We start from the raw sequence: 23390 nt of genomic DNA, 5'->3' as shown, positions 1-23390 counted from the left end.
CATACATAAATAACAATAGTGGGGCCAGGCACGGTGGCTCGCGCCTGTAATCCCAGCACTTTGGGAGGCCGAGGCGGGCGGATCACGAGGTCAGGAGATCGAGACCATCCTGGCTAACACAGTGAAACCCCGTCTCTACTAAAAATACAAAAAATTAGCCGGGCGTGGTGGCGGGCGCCTGTAGTCCCAGCTGCTCAGGAGGCCGAGGCAGGAGAATGGTGTGAACCCAAGAGGCAGAGCTTGCAGTGAGCCAAGATAGTGCCACTGCACTCCAGCCTGGGCGACAGAGCGAGAGTCTGTCTCAAAAAATAATAATAATAATTTTTTTAAAAATAACAATAGTAGTTACCAAGCATTGACTGTAATATACCAACAATGTATATACATTTTCTTTTATCCTCATGATGTTTGGAAATAGAATTTACAAGAAACAGAGGCACAGGAAAGGGAGGCAACTCATTCACTTTCTCACAGCTAGTAAGTGGTGGGCTCAGGGTTCAAACCCAAGTAGGAAGGAATCTATGTCGGACTCGTGCTGTTAGTAAATTGTCTTTAATGGTGTGTATATCATTCGTATTCCTCTCTCACCTACTACTAGTTACGCAGTTTTACAAAAGCTGTTTCCTAAGCTGAGCTAAAGGAAGGTTAATTACAAACACACCTGCGTGCACCCACACACCCTTTATTCAGCTAGATTACTTCATCCTTTCAACCAAAGGAATTGGTGCCTCTTCCATGCCAGACACTGGCATGGTAAACATGTCAGCCATGGTCCCTGCCTTTCTGGAGCTTCTATTTTCACTACTGCTATTCCCCAGTTATGTCTTAAATGATACCTTCTTTAGTAGGCATTCCTTGTCACCCCAGACTAAATTAGATGACCTCATTATACAGTACCATGCTTTTCTTTCATAACACCCAATACCCTGTAATTACTTGTTCAATGTCTTTCTTCTTGGGCCGGGTTCGATGGCTCATGCCTGTAATCCCTGCACTTTGGGAGGCTGAGGTGAGTGGATCACCTGAGGTCAGGAATTCGAGACCAGCCTGGCCAACATGATGAAACCCCCGTCTCTACTAAAAATACAAAAAATTAGCCAGGAGTGGTGGCAGGTGCCTGTAATCCCAGCTACTCAAGAGGCCTGAGGCAGGATAATTGCTTGAACTTGGGAGGCGGAGGTTGCGTGAGTCGAGATCACACCACTGCACTCCAGCCTCAGCAACAAGAGCAAAACTCCGTCTCAAAAAAATAAAAATAAAAAAGTCTTTCTTCTCATTGTCCTGTGACCTCCATGAGGATGAGACAGGCTGTTCTGTTCACTGCTATAGCCAGTATCTTGTGTAGCACCTGGCACCTAAGAGAAAATTCATAATTGTTGAATGAATGGATGTGAACAAGCAGTAGGAAAAGACTTTCTCAAAGGTTAGGGAAGATGGTGCAGGGTTGGTGACTAACCCATATTTAGCTGATATCAGTTTCTGTGCCACTAAGTTCTAACCTCTCTCTGCTTAATAGGAACCAGCAGCCTCTGAGTTTAAGCCTCCCTCCATTGCACACACATTCCAGTGTCTGCCTTGCTAATGAGCTCTGCCAGGCTCAGCCCAGGAGCTGTACCAGTGAGTGGCAGCCTGCCCTGTGGAAGGGACTAATTAATCCTAAATGTCACATTGGTCTCATAGCTCTTGCCCTTTGCACGCATACCCAATCTGGGTATCTCTTTAATCACAATCTCTAGCCCTGGATTGAACCTCAAGAGAATCAACAATATCTGGAACAAATGACCACATCCCCGCTCCACCCCTCACTGTGTTGGGGTTACCTGGAGACGGTGTCTTTCCCACTGTACTCTGTAGGAGGAGGTCACACACCTGGGAATAAGAGTGGTCTCTGAAAGAGATGGCCATTCAGGTATTAGGCAGGCATAGGTGAGGTGGGTCATCAGATACGGACCTGGAACTCAGAAGGGAGCCTTTCACAGGAGGGGTGGGAACCTCCATGTGTCTCTAACCTTCTCTACTCAGACTCAGGGAGTTGCCATGGGAGGGAGCCAGGAAGGGGCAACTCCTGCAGTTGCCTTCGATGACTCCGATTCTGGTTACCTGCTGCTCAGTCCTTCACTTTCTCTTTCCTTAGCTCTTGGCCTTTAGGGAGGTCCTGTTTTAACAAGACTGTTCCAGGTGTCTGCAGTGCTGATGGCCTCAGCTGTACTTGTTCATAGACATAAAGGGACAGAAGAACCTCTGGGGACAGGGTAGGGCTGCAATGTCCAGCTTCGCTCCCCAGGGAGATGCTCCCATCACAAAAGATGTACCACTTATTTTGTTACAGGAGGCTGCTGTTTCTTTGCAGCATCTTTTTGGTTGTTTTTGAGATGGGGTCTCATTCTGTTGCCCAAGCTGGAGTACAGTGGCATGATCATGGCTCACTGCAGCCTCAAACCCCTGGGGCAATCCTCCCACCTCAGCCTCCCAAGTAGCTGGTACTACAGGTGCTCACCAACACACCTGGCTAATTTTTATATTTTTTGTAGAGATGGGGGTACACCATGTGGCCCAGGCTGGTCTCAAACTCCTAGGTTCAAGTAGTCTGCCTGCCTCAGCCTCCTACAGTGCTGGGATTACAGGCATGGGCCACCGAGCTCAGCCTTTTGGCAGCATCTACACAAGCTGCGGAAGGCCTCTGATTCCAGGCCTCAGATGGAGTGCCCCAAAGTGGCATGAGACGCAGCTCTGCAGATTTTTTCCCTGGGGCTTAGAGTTGTTCTGCTCTTCACAGACCCCAGCCTGGGCCAGATGGCATAACCCCATCTCTACAAAAAAAACACAAAAATTAGCCAGGTGTGTTGGTGAGCACCTATAGTCCCAGCTACTTGGCAGACTGAGATGGGAGGATTGCTTCTGCCTTAGGAGTCTGGGGACCTTGCCAGAGGAAGGTCACCACCTGTCAGGCAAAGGGATTCCTACTGTAACCCCAGGGTCAGGAATCCGGTCCACAAACTGCTTTTCATCCCAAGACCTCAGGCTCAAAGTCAAAGTTCCCCTCCTCTGTGTTGTGCAGCACCACCCCCACCACACTCCCACCAATCCAGGGCACTTTTCTAGTTTCTTCATGAATTAGATCTCCCTTTTCTTGATCTGAAAGAAAAGGACCCTAATAACAAGCCAGAACTCCTCCCAGCAAAATCCCTGGGATTAATAACATTGGTACTTACTTTGCTCATGTGTGAATAATCAATATTCTCCAGCCTCTTTTCTGTCTCTTTTGTGCACACACTTTCCAATAGATACTATCGGTCTTCCCTCAGTCTGCAGCTGAAACTCTGTGACTGCTGGGGGCAGGCCCTGTTCTCTTCAGCTCTCACTCTGGGCCCTAAGGTTAGTGCTCTGGGCTGGGCGCGGTGACTCACACCTGTAATCCCAGCATTTTGGGAGGCCGAGTCTGGTGGATCACTTGAGGCCAGGAGTTCAAGACTAACCTGGCCAACATTGCGAAACCCTGTCTCTACTAAAAATATGAAAATTGCCAGGCATGGTGGCACGTGCCTGTAATCCCAGCTACTCGGGCAGGAGAATTGCTTAAACCTGGGAGGCAGAGGTTGCAGTGAGCCAAGATCACGCCACAGCATTCCAGCCTGAGCGACAGAGCGAGACTCTGTCTCAAAAAAAAAAAAAAAAAAAAAAGACAGTGATGTGTTAGCAAACCAGCTTGTGGGGGAGATGGGGATCCCTGATTTGTAGCAGTTATCAGTTTCCGTGGTGTAGATACTTCCTCCCATGACCAATTTCCAACCACTGACAGTTTAACAACCAGCTTGCAAATTTCCTGAATATTTAACACTCTCACTAGCAGGTCTGAGCTGGCTCCAGCACACCACTGGTTCAGGGGAATCACTGGAGCTTACCTGGGACCCAGGATGTCTTGACAAAATGAGTAACAGATCACATGGAAGTGAAGGGAGAGAGGGTACCTCACACGTCATTTCTGCCCGCTGGCTCCCCTGGCTCAGGGTACTGGAAAGAGTACAGGCTTTAGAAAAGCTCTAGGTTCAAATCCTTGTGTGACTGCAAGTTTCAGCATCCAACTCTGCAAAATAGGATTGATAAAACCAACCCACAGGATTACTTTGAAGATAAAATTAGATACCTAGATTAAATGCCTAACGAATACATGGAGCAAGCTCTCAATATACATTTTCTTTTGCCCCCACCCTGTCCTAATTTTCTTGTAGTTCAAAGAATTCTTTTCCAAAGGACCCAATAGGAGAAGCTCAAATGCAACACTGTCAAAGAGGGGACAGGTAAGTCTACCCAATCCACCCCAGTGTGAGCTTTAACTTTGGACCCCTTCAAGGAGCACAGCTCTTTTCTGCTTCAAGACTCTCCTTTGTCCTCATTCTAAGAGGTGAGTTCATCAAAATTTTCTGGGGTTCATGCCACCTGGCTTCATTCTCCTCTGATATGGCAAGCTGCACCCAGAATCAGAAACCACACTTCAAAAAGGGAGCAGCATGTCAGGGCCAGAGCAAGGGCATCGGCTGCCCCAAGGCTGCCCTTTGTACAGGGCAGAGCACATAAAGCTTTCCGCACGCCCCAAATGCCTCCCACATCAAACCAGGTCCTATAGTCAATGGTTACACTGAACACTCATGGGGATTTATGGCACAATTTTGCAGCAGGAGGTTGTGGTCAGAGATTTAGAAGAACTTTCCAACTATAAAACTACCCTAGAAGGAAGTGGAATCTTTGACTCTGTGGCTCGAGTGGGGGAGGAGTCAGAAGCAGAAGGGACATGAGGCTCCCTAGATTTGAGTTTTGCTGCTCACAAACAATGAAATGATTGGGATCATACAGCAGAGACAGCAAATGAAACTTTGGAGAAATACGGTTTCTTTTTATTTTTTACTTTTATTTTTATTTTTATTTTATTTTAATTATTTATTTTTTTTGAGACGGAGTCTCACTCTTTTGCCTAGGCTGGAGTGAAGTGGCATGATCTCGGCTCACTGCAACCTCTGCCCCCGGGTTCAAGCGATTCCCTGCCTCAGCCTCCCCAGTAGCTGGGATTACAGGTGCTTGCCACCACGCCCGGCTAATTTTTGTACTTTTAGTAGAGACAGGGTTTCACCATGTGGCCAGGCTGGTCTCAAACTCCTGACCTCAGGTATTCCACCCACCTCAGCCTCCCAAAGTGTTAGGATTACAGGCGTGAGCACCACCCCCAGCCTGAGAGATATGGTTTCTTGTGACAAAGAGCTTTTGGTAACTCAGGAAATTTTCAGAAACTTTGAAGTATTATACAAAAACTCTTAATTAGAATTAGATGAGAAGGCCAGGTGCAGTGGCTCATGCCTGTAATCCCAACACTCTGGGAGGCTGAGGCAGGCGGATCATGAGGTCAAGAGATCGAGACCATCCTGGCCAACATGGTGAAACCCTGTCTCTACTAAAAACACAAAAGTTAGCTGGGCGTGGTGGTGCGTGCATGTAGTCCCAGCTACTCAGGAGGCTGAGGCAGGAGAATCGCTTCAACCCGGGAGGTGGAGGTTGCAGTGAGCCGAGATCACGCCACTGCACTCCAGCCTGATGACAAGACTCCATCTCAAAAAAAAAAAAAAAAGAATTAGATGAGAAGATCTGGGTTTGAGCCATATCTGGCCACCTTCCAACTGACTGACCTATGCAAGTTATTTAACCGCACTGAGTCTCAGTCACTCATATGTTCACTCACTCAGGCTATATTTATTGAGCATGTAGCATGTGTCTTGCATGGGGCTAAGAGAATCCTGGAAGATAATGGTGAGCAAAACCGGGCACAGTCCTTTTGCTTTTCTTTCCTTTTCTTTTTTAAGTAGAGACGGGGTCTCACTCTAATGCCCAGGCTGGTCTCGAACTCCAGGGCTCAAGTGATGCTCTCACCTTGGCCTCCCAAAGTGCTGGGATTACAGGCATAAGCAACCTTGCCAGGCCCATGGTCCTTTTCTTACGAAGCTGAAAATTTATTCCTCCGTAACAAGGCATACTAATGCTGAGACCACTGGATATGCACATGCAAAAGAATGAAGTTGGACCCTTACCTCATACCATAGACAAAAATTTATTCAAAATAGATCAAAGACCTACATGGAAGAGATAAAACTATTAAATTCTTAGAAGAAAAGACAGATGTAAATCTTTGTGACCACAGACTAGGCAGTGGTTTCTTAGCTATGACACAGTGCACAAGCAGGAAAAAAAAATAGATAAATTGGACTTCAAAATTTAAAACTTTTGTGCTTCAAAGGACATTAAGAAAATAGGCTGGGCATGGTGGCCCATGCCTGTAGCCCAAGCACTTTGGGAGGCCAAGCCAGGAGGATTGCTTGAGCCCAAGAGTTCGAGATCAGCCTAGGCAACAAAGCAAGACCCTGTCGCTATTAAAAAAAAAAAAAAGAAAGAAATAAGTAAAAAAGACCCATAGAATGGGATAAAATATTTGTAAATTATGTATCAGTTAAGAGACTTATATTTAGAATTTATAACAAACTCTTACAACTCAATAATAAAAAGACAACCCAATTTAAAAACACGCAAAGGATCTGAATAAACATTTCTCCAAAGGTATACAAATGACCAATAAGCACATGAGAAGATGTTCAGGCCAGGCGCGGTGACTCAGCACTTTGGGAGGCCGAGGTGGGCGGATCACTTGAGGTCAGGAGTTTGAGACCAGCCTGGCCAACATGCTGAAACCCTATCTCTAGTAAAAATATAAAAAAATAGCTAGGAGTGGTGGTGCACACCTGTAGTCCCAGCTACTCAGGAAACTGAGGCAGGAGAATCGCTTGAACCCAGGAGGCAGAAGTTGCAGTGAGCTGAGATCGTGCCACTGCATTCCAGCCTGGGCGACAGAGCGAGACTCCGTCTCAAAAAAAAAAAAAAAAAAAAGATATTCAACATCATTAACCACCAAGAAAATGCAAATCTAAACCACCATGAAATACCACTTCATACCCACTAAGATGGCTAGAATCAAAAAGACAGACTGGAGAAACTGGAACCTTCATACACTGCTGGTGAGAATGTCAAATGGCTCAGCAATATTGGAAAGCAGTTCTCAAAAGTGGAACATAAAGTTAATGACCTCGAAATTCCACTCCTAAGTGTATACCAAAGAGAAAATGGATGTCCACACAAAATCTTATACATGAATGTTCACACTAGCATTATTCATAATAGCTAAAATTTGGAAACAGTATAAATGTCCATCAACTGATGAATGTATAAATAAAATATGGTATATCCATACAATGAAATAGTATTCAACAATAAAAAGAAAGTACTGATTCATGCTACAACACTGAAAACACTATGCTAAGTGAAAGAAGCCAGACATAAAATGCCACATATTGTATGATTGTTTATATGAAATGTCCAGTGTAGGCAAATCTATAGAGACAAAAAGTAGATTAGTGGTTGCTTAAGGCTGGGAAGGGGAGAGATTGGGGGTAAAACCGGAAATGACTGCTAATGAGCATGGGACGTCTTTGAGTGTGATGAAAATGTTCTAAAATTGTGGTGATGGTTGCACAACTCTGTGAATATACTAAAAACCATTTCTGCCGGGCGCGGCGGCTCACGCCTGTAATCCCAGCACTTTGGGAGGCCGAGGTGGGTGGATCACATGGTCAGGAGTTCAAGACCAGCCTGGCCAAGATGGTGAAACCCCATCTCTACTAAAAATACAAAAATTAGCCGGGCACAGTGGCAGGAGCCTACAATCCTAGCTACTCTGGTCTGAGCAGGAGTGTCGCTTGAACCAGGGCGGCAGAGGTAGCAGTGAGACAAGACTGAGCCACTGCACTCCAACCTGGGCAATAGAGTGAGACTCTGTCTCAAAAAAAAAAAAAAAAAAAAAAAAAAAAAAAAAAACACATTTCATTGTACATTTTTAAAGGGTGGATTTTTTTTTTTTTTGAGATGGTGTCTCACTTTGTACCCCCCAGGCTGGAGTGCAGGGGCATGATCTCGGCTCACCACACTGCAACCTCCACCTCTTACAAGGTGAATTATATAGTATGTGAATTGTATCTCAATATAAGTGTTATTAAATTGTATACCCACATTCACAGCAGCATCATTCACAATAGCCAAAAGGTGGAAGCCATCCAAGTGTCCATCAATAGATGAATGAATAAGCAAAATGTGGCCAGGCGTGGTAGCTCACACCTGTAATCCCAGCACTTTGGGAGGCTGAGGTGGGAGGACTGCTTGAACCTAGGAGTTCGAGACCAGCCTGGGCAACTTGATGAGATCTCATCTCTACCAAAAACACAAAAATTAGCCAGGCATGGTGGTGAATACCTGTGGTCCCAGCTACTCAGGGGGCTAAGGTGGTGAGAGGTTGACTTGAGCCAGGGAGACTGAGGTTGCAGTGGGCTGAGATCTCACCACTGCATTCCAGCCTGGGCAACAGAAGGAGACTCTGTCTCCACCCAAAAAAAAAAAAAATTGTATATACATATATACATATAATGGAATATTTTTTAAAAAAGAAAATTCTGATATGCACTACAATAAACCTTGGATAAACCTTGAAGACATCCTGCTAAGTGAAATAAAAGCCAATCATGATCGGGCATGGTGCCTCATGCCTGTAATCCTAGCACTTTGGGAGGCCGAGGCGGGTGGATCACCTGAGGTCAGGAGTTTGAGACCAGCCTGACCAACATGGAGAAATCCTGTCTCTACCAAAAATACAAAAAATTAGCCCGGTGTGTTGGTGCATGCCTATAATCCCAGCTACTCGGGAGGCTGAGGCAGGAGAATCGCTTGAACCTGGGAGGCAAAGGTTGCGGTGAGCCAAGATTTTGCCATTGCACTCCAGCCTGGGCAACAAGAACAAAAGTCCGTCTCAAAAAAAAAAAAAAAAGCCAATCACAAGAGGAAAAATATTTTATGATTCCACCTTTTTTTTTTTTTAGACAGAGTTTTGCTCTGTCACCCAGGCTGGAGCGATCTCGGCTCACCACAACCTCGCCTCCTGGGTTCAAGCGATTCTTCTGCCTCAGCTTCTCAAGTAGCTGGGATTACAGGCGCCCACCACCACGCCCAGCTAATTTTTGTATTTTAAGTAGAGACGGGGTTTCACAATGTTGGCCAGGCTGGTCTTGAATTCCTGACCTCAGGTGATCCGCCCATTTCGGCCTCCCAAAGTGCTGGGATTACACTCGTGAGCCACCATGCCCGGCCGATTCCACTTTTTTTAAGACAGAATCTTGCTGGAGTGCAGTAGCGTGAGCTCAGCTCACTGCAACCTCTGCCTCCCGAGTTCAGGCAATTCTTGTGCCTCAGTCTCCCAAGTAGCTGGGATTACAGGCACACGGCAGCATGCCCAGCTAATTTTTGTATTTTTAGTAGAGATGGGGTTTTGCCATGTTGGACAGGCTGGTCTCGAACTCCTGACCTCAAGTGATCCATCAGACTTGGTCTCCCAAAGTGCTGGGATTACACGTGTGAGCCATCGCGCCCAGCCTATTATTCCACTTATAAAAGGCACCTACATCCTGGCCAACATGGTGAAACCCCGTCTCTACTAAAAATATAAAAATTAGCTGGGCATGGTGGCGTGTTCCTGTAATCCCAGCTACTCGGGAAGCTGGGGCAGGAGAATCACTAGAACCCAGGAGGCAGAGGTTGCAGTGAGCCAGGATCGTGCCACAGCACTCTGGCTTGGTGACAGAGAAAGACTCCATCTCAAAAAAACAAATAAATAAAAAATAAAATAAAAGGCATCTAAAGTGGTTACATTCTACAGAAAGTAGAATGGTGGTTGCCAGGGCTAAGGAAAGTGGGGAATGTGAAGGTATTGTTTGCTGGGTGGAGTTTCAGTGGGGGAAGATGAAAAAATTCTGAATGTGGCTGATGGTGATGGTTGCACAATAATGTGGATGTACCTAATGCCACTGAACTGTATGTTTACAAACAGTTAAAATGCTAAATTCTATGTCTATTTTACTACAATTTTCAAAATAAAGGCATAATAATAGCTCTTACCTCACAGGGTGATTGTAAGAATGAATAAGATGAATATTGGCTGAAGGAATGGCTAAAATGAGTAACAACTTTTATGAGCCTGGAGAGCAGGGTTGGGAATGAGACAGGGAGTGGTGGAGGGACAATTTAACTGTGTACCTTAACACATGTACCATTGTTTAGGTTTTCCCCCAACTGTTATATAACTCAACAAAGTATAACATGGCAGAGGGCTGCTTATATTCTCAAGTTATTGATTTGTTCAAGTCTCAGTGTCCACAGAAAAGTGCATGAGTTTTGGGATCAACATTCTATCCTTGGCCAGTATTTGACCTTCTGTGTTTGTATCTTTATGTGTATCTTTCCCCAGATTTCTTTAGCTTTGCTTACCTTACTCCTCATCTACCCCCAATTGACTTGAGTCTTAGTCACAAAGATCTTCAATCTCCCTGTCTGATCACTAGATCCTCCCCTCTCATCTGAGAAAGGCCCCAGACTCAGATAGAAGGGCTCCCTGTCTCTCTGACCCAGTATGCCTCTTCCCCATTTTTACCTGACTTTATACAGTGAAATCTTCCCTGAGAGCTGACTTTTCAGTTCCTCACTTTGCGAATTGCAAGACGCACTCACCCAGGAGGCCGAAGATGGCTCAGAGCCCAGACAGCCGGAAGTCTGTTTCCTGGGCCGGGGAATGCTGGCAGAAATCCAGATAGCTGACGTCACCTGGTCCAGATGGCGGAAGCCATTGCCCAACCATAGGAAATCGATGCCAACAACACATTTCTCTATGACTGTCTCCCTCAATCCAGAAAAGCATTTTCCTAGAGAGGAGGCAGCTCAATAGTAGTGGAAAGTGGCCTAGCCTTCGAACCATGTGATGTGTTGAGCATGAGGCTGGCTGCAGCGTCAGCTGACAGATAACGTGAGAGCGGTGCACTATACTCCAAGTCAGAAAACGTAAGTCTGAGCAGGAGAGCGGCCACCTAACTTCTGACCTTTGACAAATCACTGGATTTCCTTCAACTGGCTTTTTTAAAGCTATGAATAATAATACCTCACAGAAGCTATTATTGCAAGGCTGGAATGAGGTCATCTGTATAGAAGATTTCATAAGCTTGAAGCAGGATGCCAATGCAAAATTCTGCCTCTGTGAGAGGCTTCCTGGGAGAAGCAGATCCTGGGGGGCAGAATGGAGAGTGACTACAGGCTGATCCCAGAGCCAGGTAGCTGGCGCTGTGTGAAAGTGGGCTTGCCGCTGCCTAGCTCTGCAATTGAGATGCATAACAGCCTCTCTGTGCCCAGTTACTCAGTCAAAATGAGGATAAGAATGCCCATGTCTGGCCGGGTGTGGTGGCTCACGCCTGTAATCCCAGGACTTTGGGAGGCTGAGGCAGGCGGATCACCAGGTCAAGAGATTGAGACCATCCTGGCAAACATGGTGAAAACCCGTCTCTACTAAAAACACAAAAATTAATTGGGCGTGGTGGCACGCACCTGTAGTCCCAGCTACTCAGGAGGCTGAGGCAGAAGAATCGCTTGAACCCGTAAGGCGGAGGTTGCAGTGAGCCAAGATCACACCTCTGCACTCCAGCCTGGTGACAGAGCAAGACTCCGTCTCAAAAAAAAAAGAATGCCCATGTCACAGGATGGTCTTGGGGGATAGGGGGACAGTAAGTGAGTTACTCCACATAGAGCACATAGCACAATGCCCAGCATGTGACAGCACTCACTGTTGAGTAATAATTAAAAAACGAATCAGGCTGGTGGGACCAGGGGAAAGCAAAGAAATGAGGCAAATGGCCCAAGACATATGGCCCTCCTGCTCAGATAATGTACATAACTCAAAAACTTCTGCTTACCATCAAACACCTCAATTTATCAAACACCCTGGCTGACAAAAAAAAAAAAAGCAAGTTACCTCCCTGCTACCCTGGCATAATCAGTACTGCACATAACACTCTACAGCCTAAGAGCCATCCTACAAAATCCCCAACAAGCCTTTGTTTCCTTGCAGTCAGCTCCTCTTCTGCTGGCCTACCCGTTGCTCTCCTGCCCATTGCTCTCCTGTTTTTCTACTTTCTCTAATAAATTTGCCTTTCTCTACCTACAACTGTCTTGGTAAATTCTCTTACCCCTGAGCCGCCAGCCCAGATAGCCGTTGCTCCCCTGAAACATTTTGGTGGCCCATACAGGGAACTCTCCCTCTCCATACAGGGACTCTCTCTCCTTTCCCTTTCCCAACTCGGGACCCTCGAAGGACAGCATCTAAGCACAAAGACAATTGCAGGTCTCTGGCCAGAGCTACACTCCAGTGAGACTGAAAGGTGTCTGTCCATGTGGAAGCATCTGATCATCATTGCCTGGTTTGGGTGAGTGACCTGACTTTTTTTCTTTTTTCAGTCTTTCAGCAACCAGCTTCTAGTATCTCTCTGGCAATCAAAGGTAACTGGCCAGGGCCACTCTCCAGTGTTGCCTGAAGGCCCAGAGTGAACAGGGCTAGCTGCCCTGCCTGGAAGGGAGAAAGGCTGTTTCCCATCTTCTCTAATTGCAAGTCCCTCATCCCTATATGTGACACAATTGACAGCAGAAGCTTGTTCGGGGCAAACTCACACACGTTTTAGGTAACTCAGACGCTCTCTTTCTCACTCTAAATTCACCTATGGAGTCAGCCAACCATCCTGTTCTGGGCCTTGCTAAATCAGGTGGTGTCAGACAGCCTCAGAACGGTGAGTCTTCTCTTACCCACCCCATCTCCTGGGCCAAGACCAGGTTGAGATCTTCCTTTACCCTTCTTTTTCCTCGTGCCTGGGCTGATCACCCAGCATAAGTGAGTGCCTGGACTGGCCATCCAGCATGAGGCCCCTGAGCGGCCAGGAGGTCTTTTCTAATTGGTGGGATGCCCCCTTTGGAAAGTGCATCCAAGTCCCTCTGTGGATGTAAGTGGAACCCTCTGTTCATCTCAGTGAGATGCCCCCCGCAGAAAAGTGCAGTTCATGTCCCTGATTGACATTGCCCCAGAGCGGCATGTTTTCCAGTCCCACCATGGAGCAAACCCCGTCCGTTCCTGCAAACTTGCCTCTAGGCTGTAAAGAATTGTGACAAATTCTACCGCCAAACTCTCAAAAAGAAACATCTAATTTTCTTGTATAACACAGCATGACCCCTATGCAGAAAATTACCAAATTAGCCTCCTCAGTCTTTATAACCAAGAACAAAATAAGGAGGACAAGACTAAGAAAAAAACAAACATGGAGCCAAAAGGCAGGCTCAACTGTTGGCTGCTTTACAAGCCCCAGCTCCTACTCAGATAACAGAACTCACAAACTTCCTGCTTACCATCAAACACTTCAACTTTCCAGACATCCCAGCTGACAAAAAAATGCAAGTTACCTCCCTGCTACCCTGGCGTTTTCCTAATTACTGTAATAAATCTGCCTTTCTCTACCTACAACTGCCTTGGTAAATTTTTTTTTTCTTTTTTTGAGATGGAGTCTCACTCTGTCACCCAGGCTGGAGTGCCGTGGCGCAATCTCGGCTCACTGCAAGCTCCGCCTCCCAGGTTCAAGCAATTCTCCTGCCTCAGCCTCTCGAGTAGCTGAGATTAGATTACAAGCACCCACCACCGCGCCCGGCTAACTTTTGTATTTTTAGTAGAGACAGAGTTTTAAAATGTTGGCCAGGCTGGTCTCAAACTCCTGACCTTAGGTGATCCGCCCGCCTCGGCCTCCCAAAGTGCTGGGATTATGGGCGTGAGCCACTACGCCCGGCTGGTAAATTCTTTTACCCCAACGCCACCACCGCAGATAGCCATCACTCCCCTGAGACACTGATGAAGCAGCGGCTAGGATGATTCTTCCAGAGGCCATCCTGTCCACTTGCAGGCCCTGGGCTGGGTGGGTATTCAGCCCAATCCCCAGAGACCTCATGCAAAGAAATGCTGCCCCAACACACTGTCCACATGGCAGGCAGAGCAATTTAGCTAAAAATCTGACCATGTCACTTCCCCACATAACAGCCCAAATATCCCCGAGCCCATCCACTTAAAGACCAACATCTTAACATTTGAGTCTCTGTGATAGGCCCCTGAATCCCTCTCCAGCCTCATCTCCTGCTGCCCACAGCCTCTCATCAAGGCTCCAGCAACCCCAAACTACCTGCAGCTACCTGGCTCCTATTGCCCCTCTGTCCATCGTGGTCCCTCCTTCTCCTCAGAAACCTTGCCATTGCTAACTCCTAGTTATCCTTCAAGACACTCAGGCTCAAATTTTCCAGAAAGCCCCTTTGCAGGGCCGCTTCCCCTTCTCTTCCCTTAATTCCTCCTGGCACTTCCATCATTGCACAAGCCAGATTGAATCCCAACTGTTCTTGTGTCTGTTTCACACCGGTCTAGGGGCTCCTTGAAGGCAGAGGCCAGCACTAGGTCTTGGTTGCCCCCGTAAAGCCAGCCCAAGCACAATGTCAGGCACAGAGTAGGCGCCCAGTAAACTGAGTGGAAAGACTGATAAATGCACACCCAGAAGCTCTATTTGCCAAAGTTTGTTTGTTCATTTGTCTTAAGGGAAAATGTTGTTTGCCTGGGGTTGGGGCCAACAATTCCAAGAAATACAGTTTCCCTTTGCCTCAGTGGTTTTTCCTTTTGTTTTCTTTTGTTTTTCTGAGAATCACCTCTGTCTATGCCTCAGACATCCCCTATACCTGTTTTTTTGCTTTGGTTTGGTTTGGTTTTTTTTATTTTTATTTATTTTTATTTATTTTATTTTTTGAGACAGAATCTCACTCTGTGGCCCAGGCTGGAGTGCAGTGGCGCAATCTCACCTCACTGCAACCTCTGCTTCCCAGTTCCAAGCGATCCTCATGCCTCAGCCACCCAAGTAGCTAGGATTACAGGCCTGCACCACTAAAGCCAACTAATTTTTGTATTTTTAGTAGAGACGGGGTTTCAGCACGTTGGCCAGGCTGGTCTTGCACTCCTGACCTCAGGTGATCCATCTGACTGGGCCTCCCAAATTGCTGGGATTATAGGCGTGAGCCACCCTGCCTGGCCCTCTGTACCTCTTTCTTCCCTGTTTTTATACTTTGTATCGCCTTCTTTATCACTTTGTTTCTTTTCCTTTCCTCTGTATTACATTTCTGTACCTTTGTTGCTTTATATCCTTTCTTCTTCCTTTTTCTTTTGTGGTTGAGTGGCTCTCTGTTCTATTGCCCTTTAGCCAGGGTTAGAAGCTGGTAAGAACATTCCTGGGGGCCAGGTGCGGTGGCTCATGCCTGTAATCCAGCACTCTGGCAGGCCAAGGCAGGGGGATCACTTGAGTCCAGTAGTTCAAGACCAGCCTGGGCAACATAGTGGGACTCTGTCTCTGCAAAAAATAAAAAAATCAGCTGGGTATGGCAGGGTATGTCTGCAGTCCCAGCTACTCGGAAGGCTGAGGTGGGAGAGGATTACTTAAGATCAGGAGGGGAAGCCTGCAGTGAGCTATGATCACGCCACTGCACGCCAGCCTGGGTAACAGAGCAAGATTCTGTCTCAAAAAAAAAAGTATCCCTGGGTTCATGACTCTTAGAAAGAAAAAAGGAGAGTCTGAAAGGAAGAAAATCAGCTTTATTATGTACCAAGAAGTTCCAAACATTTTACTTCACATAATCTTAGTAATAAATGTGTAATGTGGTATATCAACCAAGCAGGCTAGGTTATGCTTCAGTAACAAACAACCCCCAAATCTCAATGGCTTTTATGCAGCAAAGCTTCATTGACTCTCCTGCCACATATCCATGGTGGGTTGGCCGAGGCTCTGCTCTGAGCTGTCATTGTCCTAACTCCAGGACCCAGGTTGACAGAGCAGCCACTATGTGGAATATCACCAATTACTATAGTTGAAGGAGAAAAAAAAATGTGGAAAAGCATACACTAGCTTTTAAAACTTCCACCTAGAAGGCACCATTTTAATTGGCCTCAGTAAGTCACGTAGCCATGCCTGGATTAGTGGGTAGGAGTTAAATGGAGTGGCAAAGTTCAATTTTCTTACATCCTTTGAAGGAAATAGGACCTCAAGTATTTAAAAATAGGTCTGATAATCACAGTGGATGTTACTGTTCCCACGTTACTGATGAAATAGCTGAGGCTCAAGAAGTTTACATAGTTTGTTCAAGAACATGCAGCAAATATCAGAGAGAGGAACTGAACCCATGCCTTTTGATTCCTAGGACTGTGACCTTCCCCTCCACTGGGTTTTTAAGATGCTAGGCCTGGCCAGGCACAGTGGCTCATGCCTGTAATACCAGCACTTTAGGAGGCTGAGGTGGGCGGATCACTTGAGGCCAGGAGTTCGAGACCAGCCTGGCCAACATGGCTAAACCCTATCTCTACTAAAACTACAAAAAATTAGCTGGGCGAGGTGGTGTGTGCCTGTAATCCCAGCTACTTGGGAGACTGAGGCCGGAGAATCACTTGAACCCAGGAGGCAGAGGTTGCAGTGAGCTGAGATGGTGCCACTGCACTCCAGCCTCGGCAACAGACCAAGACTCTGTCTCAAAAAAAAAAAAAAAAAAAAAAAAAAAGGCCGAGCACGGTGTCTCACGCCTGTAATCCCAGCACTTTGGGAGGCCAAGGCGGGAGGATCACGAGATCAGGAGATTGAGACCATCCTGGCTAACACAGTGAAACCCCGTCTCTACTAAAAAATACAAAAAAAATTAGCCGGGCGCGGTGGCAGGCACCTGTAGTCCCAGCTACTAGGGAGGCTGAGGCAGGAGAATGGCGGGAACCCGGGAGGCGGAGCTTGCAGTGAGCCGAGATCGCGCCACTGCACTCCAGCCTGGGCGACAGAGCGAGACTCTGCCTCAAAAAAAAAAAAAAAAATTAGGCCTTTTCTACCAACTTTTTGGACACTGCTGTGAGGCTTGGCTTGCTGGAACCCAGGAAGAAAAAGGATAAGAAGCCCATCTTTGCTCACTGGACCCAGAGCATGACTTCTGGTGAGGGGCATCAGAATCTCTCTCCAAAACATTGAGAGACTTCTAATTCCCAAGACAAAACCAGGTGGGTTATAAAACTTGCACCACAATTGTTAGAAACCTTCCAGACAAAACCAATTTATGGTAACAGAAGTCAGAATAGGCCAGGCGCAGTGGCTCACGCCTGTAATCTCAACACTTTGGGAGGCCAAGGAGAGCAGATCACTTAGGTCAGGAGTTCCTGTCCTCAGGTGATCCACCCACCTTGGCCTCCCAAAGTGCTGGGATTACAGGCGTGAGCCACCACACCCCACCAGCAGCCTGACTCATAATGGTCCCCACCGACCTGGGCAAGCAGCTGGCAAGTGCTGATCACGTGGCCAGAGGAACAGACTCTTCCATTTCATCAGTACTGCATCAGTCTGGGCATCTTGTATGACCTGAGGGAGGGAGCCTGAAAACTGTCTGACACTGGAGTTCCAGTCAGTGGTGGGCAGGGCTGGACCCAGAGTCTATTTGAGTGAGTCCATAAAGAAACAAGACATTACTTGTAGCCCAGGAGCTGTGGGGCAATCATATCTGTTGCATATATGTGGACATACATGCCGACCTTCACATAAATGTTTCTAGATAGATAGAGAAGGATCTAGTAACAGTTATGAGTCTGGGAAGTGGGACCGGATCTCCCTTTTTTTTTAACTGTTTTTTTTTTAATTGAACAGATTTTCTTGTATAATAAAAATGTATTTCAAAATTAGAATGACAGCAATAATAAACTCAGATTGCTAAATTCTTCAAACGATAGGACAGCTGGTAACCCTGCCTCATGGGAGGGGTAAGCTTGTGACCCACACCTCGACAGTGATGTCTCCCAGCTATGGCGTGTCCTCTGGGCAGCTGGAAAGGAGGCTAAACATAGAAAAGCCTGTGGAGCGTGCCAAGACGGATCAGGCCTGGTGCTAGAACATTCCTTCACTCTGTCAATGAGCAACCACCTCGTACCTGTGTCTCAGGGACCGGAGACGTAGGAGTGAGCAAAGCACACTGGCTTCCTAGACCCCGAGACTTAGATGCTAAAGGAGGGGATGTGTGGGTCACTCTGGCCCAGCAGGAGGACAAGGAAGGAGAGTGAGAACCACAGAGGGCCCAGGAAGATTCCCCAGGCCTGGTACAGGGCAAGGTGGGGAAGGTGGTATGCCTTTTCCAGGGTAGCCAGTTCCTTAGCGCCTCCTTTCAGGAACTCCTCTGCACTATTGAGGGGCTAGAAGGTCTCTTCTTAATTAAAAATAATTTTATATTAAAAATTAACATAAAGTAAAATTGATTTTTTTCAGTGGACAGTCCTATGAGTTTCACATGTGTAAAGATTCATGTAATCACCACAATCGATCATGTAATCACCACCACTGAAACAGAATAGCTCCACTGCCTAAAACACTCCCTCGGGCTACCCCTTTGTAGTCCCATCCTCTTTCCTGCCCCCGACAAACTCCCTGCTATTTTGCTATTTTGATCTAGTCTCTGTTGCTATCGTTTTATCTTTTCAAAAGTGTCACATAAATGGAATCATACAGTCTGTAACTTTTGAGAACTTTTTTCACTCAGCGTAATGCCTTTGAGATTCATCCAAGTCATTGCATGTGTCAGTAATTTGTTTCCTTTTTTCATTTTAAAAATGTATGTAGTTGGATGTTTTTCTCCTTTTCCTTTTCTTTTCTTTTTTTAAGCAAGGTTTCACTGTGTTGCCCAGGCTGGAGTAGTGGCATGATAATGGTTCACTGCAGCCTCAAACTCCTGGGCTCAAGTGATCCTTCTGCCTCAGCCTGAGCAGCTAGGATTACAGGCGTGCACCACTATGCCCAGATAATTTTTGTATTTTTTGCAGAGACAGGGTTTCACCATGTTGCCCAGACTGGTCTTGAACATCTGGGCTCAAGCAATCCTCCTGCCTCAGTCTCCTAAAGTGCTGGGATTACAGGAATGAGCCGCTGTACCTGGCCCCAATTAGTTTTTTTAAATTAAATTAATTAACTAATTGGCTATCAGCAGGAAACAAACCCGATGAGCTTTTACATTTATATTTACCCATTTAACCACCATCTAGACAAGATAGCTTCAACCCAGGAGTCTCCCTTGTTTCCCTTGCAGTCAATATGTAGCACCCTCTTTCCTGCCCACCTCACTCCAAACTAACCACCATTCTGATTTTTTTTTTTTTTTTTTTTTTTTTTTTGAGACAGAGTCTTGCTCTTGTTGCCCAGGCTGGAGTGCAGTGGAATGACTTCAGCTCACTGCAACCTCCGCCTCCCAGGTTCAAGCGATTCTCTTGCCTCAGCCTCCCGAGTAGCTGAGATTACAGGCACCCACCACCACGCCCAGCTAATTTTTGTATTTTTAGTAGAGACGGGGTTTCACCATGTTGGCTAGGCTAGTCTCAAACTCCTGACCTCAAGTGATCTGCCCACCTCGGCCTCCCAGAGTGCTGGGATTACAGGTATGAGCTATTGTGCCCAGCCTGCACCCCTTCTCTTTTCCATGAGTCCATGGAAGCCTAAGAGTCAAGAAGAAGTAGTGTGAGGGCTCCTGCACTCACACCCTGTACTCTCAGACCATCCGGCACCACAGGTATCTTTCCAGCTCTTCCAAAACAAGGCCTGCTTAGGGTGGGTTTCCTTTACAGCCCCACCCAGCCTGATTCTTTCTGTTCCTTCTAAAACATACACAAAAAGCCAAACACCTCAGGGGTCAGGAAATCCACAATTTCAAAGAAATGAAGTCCTGGTTGCCCAGAGGTGGGAGAGGAGAGGAACATTTTCGTTTCTTTTTAATTCTCAATAGATTGTTGTTACATGACATTCATAATAAACTGTCCTGCTATGTAACATATTCTTTTAAATATGATTGTTCCTTCAAATGTGATACATGTTGGGAAAGTTGTAGGGAGATCAGTTAATAATCATTTATGGGAATGTTTCCTGAATGAAGGAGCCCAGGATGGGCACGGGATAGGAGATTTCAAGTAAGGAACAGATAGGACCCTTCTGAGAGATTTCAACCCAAATTAGACAACAAAATACATATACTCTCTGAGGACAGCTCAGGTCAATGGAAATGTATTGAGCATCTACCAATAAAAGTTAATCTTGACTGCTTAGTAGGCACCAGGCACTGTGCTAGCCCTGGAGATACTACAACCAACCAGACAGAGATCTTCCTGCCTTGTGGAGCTCAGAAGGACAGATATGAAACACACAGGACTGAGGTGGTGACTCTTACACAAGGTGGAGTTCAGGGTACCATAGGCATGTATAGCCAGAGGACCTAACACAGGATGCAGATCAGGGAAGGCCTCTCCTAGAAGCTAATGTTCAAACTGAGACTTGAAAATGATGAAAATATAAAAACATCAGAGCAGGGGGAGGGGGAACCTGAGCTACAAGAGATCCAGACAAGTCGGAGGAACCAAAAAAATTCCAAGATATAAAAGCATACAGACAGAGAGATGAGTTGGGTTTAGAAGAGGCTGGTAAGGTGGGTTCGACCAAAAAAGGCCCAGTGGACCCTACACTATGGAATGAATTGTGTCCCCCCAAATCATATGTTGAACCCCTAACTCTCAATGCGACTATATTTGGAGATAGGTTTTTAGGTGATTCAGGTTAAATGAGGTCCTAAGGGTGAGGCCCTAATCTGATGGGATTGGTGTTCTTATAAAAGGAACAGGATGCACAAGAGAGCTCTCTCTCCCCACATGCACAAAGAGGCCATGTGAGTACAGAGCAAAATGGTGGCCACCTACAACGAAGTAAAGAGGACTCTGGGCCAGGTGCGGTGGCTCACACCTGTAATCCCAGCACTTTGGGAGGCTGAGGAGGGTGGATCACCTGAGATCAAGAGTTTGAGAACAGCCTGGACAACATGGTGAAACCCCATCTCTACTAAAAATCAAAAATTAGCCAGGCGTGGTGGTGGGCGCCTGTAATCCCAGCTACTCAGGAAGCTGAGACAGGAGAATCACTTGAACCTGGGAGGCAGAGTTTGCAGTGAGCCGAGATCATGCCATTGCACTCTAGCCTGGGTGACAGAGCAAGACTCTCTCTGTCTCAAAAAAAAAAAAAAAGAAAGAAAAAGAAAGAGGCCAGGCGTGGTGGCTTACGCCTGTAATCCCAGCACTTTGGGAGGCCGAGGCAGGCAGATCACAAGGTCAAGAGATCGAGACCATCCTGGCCAACATGGTGAAACCCCGTCTCTATTAAAAGTATCAAATTAGCTGGGTGTGGTGGCGGGCGCCTGTAGTCACTGCTACTCGGGAGGCTGAGGCAGGAGAATCACTTGAACCCGAGATCACGCCATTGCACTCCAGCCTGGGCAACAGAGCAGGATGCTGTCTCAAAAAAAATAATAAAATAAAATAAAATAAAATAAAAGAAAGAAAGAAAAGAGGACTCTGAAAGTCTGAATGAAGCTGACCTTGCCAGCACTTTGGTCTTGGACTTCTCAGCTTCCAGAACTGTGAGAAATAAACTTCTGTTGTTTAAGCCACCCCATCTAGGATATTTTGTTATGGCAGCCTGAGCTGACTAATACACCATATAAGAATTTTGAGTATATTTCTAAAAGCCTGGTGGGAAGCCACTGGAGTTCTAAGCCAGGGACAGACATGCATACATCTGTGAGGCTCATTCTGGCTGCAGAATGGAGAAGGCATCTGAGCAGGGCAAGACTAGAAGCAGAGAGATGAGGTAGGAGGTGAGGGTAGGTGCTCAGGCTGGAGATGATGTTGGAGGCTTAGAGCCTGGTGATGTGGGGATGAGGAAAAGTGGAGAGATTGGAGAGACCTTCATGGGGAAAATCAAAGGACTTGGGGATTAACAGAATAAGAGGAGAGGGTAGGGGGAGTCCAAAGGCCCCTAGGTACAGTGGAAAGAGCCCTGGGCTGGGAATCTAAAGATCCAAGTTCTATTCCCAGATCTGTCACCCAATGGCTTTGGCTAAGTGGCTTCACTACCCTTTACCACTTTAGTTTCCTCATCTGTACAGGAAGAGATTGGCCTGCTGATCTCATGGTGCCGCCCAATTCCATTATCCTGTGATTCTGTGAAGTAAATGCATTAACAAGATAAAACAATGGTGTCACCTCCCCAGGATTGTTCACGGACCTCTCCTCCACACTTTACCTAACACTATTGATCACCGTATACTTAGCTGTACATTAGAAAGCTTCCATTACTGATCTGTCTCCCTCAAAAGACTGAGACCTCCTCGAGGGTAAGAACTGGGTCATTTCGCTTGGTATCCTGTACCTGAAACCAAGCCAGGCACATAGTAATTGATTAATTATATTTGTTAAATTGATTATTGTAAGTGCTGGGAAGACAGGCACATGGTTATTCCGGGAAGGCATCTGGGTATGATGTATGTTTTCTGAGTACAGGGCACTGTGATGGGTGCTAGGGCCATTAGAGTAAACAAGAAAACCAGTCACAGACCTTACGTCAGGTAGCTAGGCAGACATTAAACACAAGAGGACAAAAATGATGATTTATTTCTAGTTGTGGTGAGTGCTACAAGGAAAAGTACTGGGTATTGTGAGTGTGTAATAAAGAGACTAGCTTGGGGGTAGAGGGAAGGTTTCTCTGAAAGAATGACCCTTAAAATAATAAGGATGAGTAGATTTGCTCACAGATTGAAGGAGGGGAGAGACAGAGAGCACGACTGCAGGTAAAAGAAGCAATAAGCACACATGAAGGCCTGAAGCTGGAAGGAGTTCTGGCGAGGAGAATGCCAGATGGAAATCCACCGGAATGTAATGTTAGCTAATTTGGGTTATGGAATTACTGGTGCTTTTTATTCTCTTTTGTGTATATTTTGCATATTACAGATTTCCCACAACAAATATGTACTATTTTAATCATGGGGGTTGGGGGGGCATTGCTAGTTTTAACAAAATAATAAAGGATGTGGGGAGCATGGGTGTCTGGAGGAGGGGTGCATTCCAGAGGGATTGATGACACGAGCGGTGACTAAGTCCTGCATGGGGGAGGGCAGGAGGCCCATCAGTGGGGCTGGAACAAAGCAGCAAGGATGACTCACAAAAGACACAGCCAAAGCCAGTGCATCAGGGCCCGTGGAGGTGAGGCTGGGGAGTCGGAGGTGATATGAGAAGTCACAGGGAGCTACTGTCAGACCAACTAGGCAGGGACAGCCTACACCTGAGTAGAGGAGAGGATGAGGAACCAGAGAGAAAAAGCTCCCCTCAGCAGTCCCTGTGGGGCTGGTACAGGACCTTGGGAACCTGGTAAGGGCAGAGTCCTCCTTGTTACTTTCCAGGCACGAAAGGGTTAGATTGTCCCGTGCTTTCTGCCCCCACAGCGGAAGTGGAAGCTGTGGTTTCCAAAGGCCCTTCCTGATCTGCAATCTCTGAGAAA

At 46.5% G+C, this 23390-nt stretch overlaps 1 long non-coding RNA gene across 1 annotated transcript; it reads right to left on the bottom strand.

Moving 5' to 3' along the window:
• Positions 1 to 533: 533 nt before the first annotated feature.
• Positions 534 to 11018, bottom strand: LOC104006778 (uncharacterized). Its single transcript, XR_680722.4, has 4 exons — positions 10642 to 11018; positions 3903 to 4084; positions 1821 to 1888; positions 534 to 1355 (listed from the first exon to the last, which is right to left on the bottom strand). It is a non-coding gene; the product is annotated as an uncharacterized LOC104006778 (long non-coding RNA).
• Positions 11019 to 23390: the final 12372 nt, after the last annotated feature.

This window comes from Pan troglodytes, chromosome 5, assembly GCF_028858775.2.
Source record: "Pan troglodytes isolate AG18354 chromosome 5, NHGRI_mPanTro3-v2.0_pri, whole genome shotgun sequence".
In the NCBI taxonomy this organism is placed as follows: Eukaryota; Metazoa; Chordata; class Mammalia; order Primates; family Hominidae; genus Pan; species Pan troglodytes.
The sequence above is the reverse complement of the archived record's forward strand: the minus strand, read 5'-3'. Positions and strand labels throughout refer to the sequence as shown.